This window comes from Vespa mandarinia, chromosome 13 (genome assembly GCF_050613455.1).
Source record: "Vespa mandarinia isolate Hongniang chromosome 13, ASM5061345v1, whole genome shotgun sequence".
Lineage (NCBI taxonomy): Eukaryota > Metazoa > Arthropoda > Insecta > Hymenoptera > Vespidae > Vespa > Vespa mandarinia.
In genome coordinates, this window is record NC_140822.1 from 1,352,501 (window position 1) to 1,355,000 (window position 2,500).

Sequence of the window (2,500 nt, forward strand, 5' to 3'; positions counted from 1 at the left end):
TGGCTGGCCTCTATTGCGACCTCTTACCGGCGGACGTTTGGAAAAAATGCAAGGATAAACTTCTCTGTCTGAAGTGTTCAAAACGTTATAGCGACTGGAGGAGTTTGAGAAAGCATATGAACTTCTTCTGTCAGGTGGAACCGCTATTTCCTTGTCCTTATTGTTCGCACAGAGCAAGGATCTCGACCTTATTAAAATATCATATAGTACGCGAGCATACGGCCTATGTGTCGACCGATACAATATGTTGACTCGATCAAGCAAAGAAAGGAAAAAGGATAGAAACGAACGAACAGAAATTTTTTTTATCTTTACGAGCTTCTCAAAGAAAGAAGTAAAGAGAAAAAAAAAAAAAAAACAAACAAAAAAGAAAAAAAAAAGAATGAAGAAAGAATTTTTCTTAATTTTTTTTTTTTCTTTTTACGTCCCCTCTCAACACCCAATACCCGCTCTTCACCCTCATCCTCTCTCCACCCCCCCCCGTTCCCCCCACACTAAGATTCTTTCTTTTATCGAATTTACGAAGAGCAAACAAATTTTTCTTTCGTTTGAAGAATTAAACGTCTTCAAGAGTGATATATATATATATATATATATATATATATATATATATATGTGTGCACTTTGATTAGATTTGAATCTGTAAACTTCCCCTTCGTCGTATTAGAAACGAATTAGCCAATAAGATTTTTCTTGTATATATAGATCGTTTTCTTTTTCTGCATTTTCCTTTTCTCTTTTTTTCTTCTTTGTGTCCTCTTTTCTTTTCTTCTATTTTTATTTATTTATTTTTTCTTTTTTTTTTCTTTGTTTTTTTTTTGTTTTTTTTTTTTTTTTTTTAATATACGTATAATACCTTCGATCGTGCATTAATACTTGACAGAGAATTTCCGTTCGTTGTTCTTCTTATTATTGTTATTGTTGTTATTGTTGTTGTTGTATTTTTTCTGTAAATTAAAATAAAAAAAATATCAAATATTCTATTCCTACATTATTTTGAGTGGAATTTTAAATGTTTAGAACTATCGTTTAAGATTCAATAATAATAATTGATATCGTTAAAAGTTTCACATTATTTTCATTATCGGTTTAACAATAACAATTACCTCGTTGTATTTTACGTTTATCAAATCAACGAGAGGAGGAAAAAAAAAAGAAATGGCAGGATGGAGATAGAGATGAAGGAGAAGAAAGAAAAAAAAACAAAAAAAAAAAAAGAAAAGAAAAAGAGAGAAAGAAGAAGAAGAAGAAGAAGAAGAAGATGAAGAAGAAGAAGAAGAAGAAGAAGAAGAAGATAAAAATAAGAAATAATAATAAAAAGAAAAAAAAGAAAAAAAAAAGAATAGCACCAAAACGAATAAAAAAAAAAAAAAGATATTATTTTGATCAAGGTAATCGTATCTCTAACGAGAATACCACGTTATCGATCGATCATGTTGTTATAAATGTATTTGTGAAATTGTTTAAATTAATACGCGATCCATTGAATAAATTGAAAATTTGCTAATTTCGAGTTCGTTGTTTTCTTTTTTTTTTTTTTTCTTTTTTTTTTCTTTTTTTTTTCATAAATCGAGTTCGAACAGTATAATAATATAATAAAATCATAATACTAATACTATAACATCTAACTTTTTTTAGGAGCCGCGTCAATGCAGAAAATGGAAGATTCGTTTGGTACATCGGAACATTCAGGAAAGTCAACGTTCGTATGTCCAAAATGTGCAAAGGGATACACGAGGAAGGCTAGTCTTCAACGTCACTTAAGTACAGGATGCGGTACACCACCGATGTTCTATTGCAACGTTTGCGGATACAGGACAAGCAGGAAGGACATATTATTGAGGCACATGAGACACGTCCATTCTAGATCGCAAATTTAATTTATCACGTTATTATTATTATTATTATTATTATTGTTCCCTTTTTTTTTTCTTTTGTCCACGAATTAATGACAGATAATGGAAAAAAAAAAGGACAGATAAAAAGTGAAATGAATAAAAGAAGAAAAAGATGGATAGATAAATGGACGGATATAATGAAAGAAAGAAAGGAAAGACGTGAAGAAAAACAAAAAAAAAAAAAAGGAAATTTATATATCTATTATAATTACTAGTTAATTATATTGTATTATAGATATAACATACTCGCAAATAGTATGACCTATACAGATATACCCTTATTAGGGATTAGGCTTTGTTAATTGTTCGAAATTATTATTATTATTATTATTATTATTATTATTATTATTATTATTATTATTATTATTATTATTATTATTATTATTATTATTGTTATTATTATTATCATTATTTCGGTTATAACAATCTACGAGAAAGGATTAAAACACGATTTGATTATGATCATGACTTATGATTATGAAACATATCTGCGTAAATAATTATATAAAAAAACGTAGGAACCTATATAAAAGAATATTTTAGCACGCACAATTTTCTTTTTCTTTTTATATCTATTTTATTTTATTTCCTTTCTTTTTATT

General features: G+C 27.8%; 1 long non-coding RNA gene across 1 annotated transcript in view; it reads left to right on the forward strand.

The window, feature by feature from the left end:
• Positions 1 to 2,186, forward strand: part of LOC146872567 (uncharacterized) — a 2,528-nt gene extending 342 nt beyond the window's left edge. Inside the window, exons 1-2 of the long non-coding RNA XR_014982885.1 lie at positions 1 to 134; positions 1,639 to 2,186. The exon at positions 1 to 134 is cut by the window's left edge and continues 342 nt beyond it. This is a non-coding gene — a long non-coding RNA (uncharacterized LOC146872567). The remainder of the gene's footprint in view (positions 135 to 1,638) is intronic.
• Positions 2,187 to 2,500: the final 314 nt, after the last annotated feature.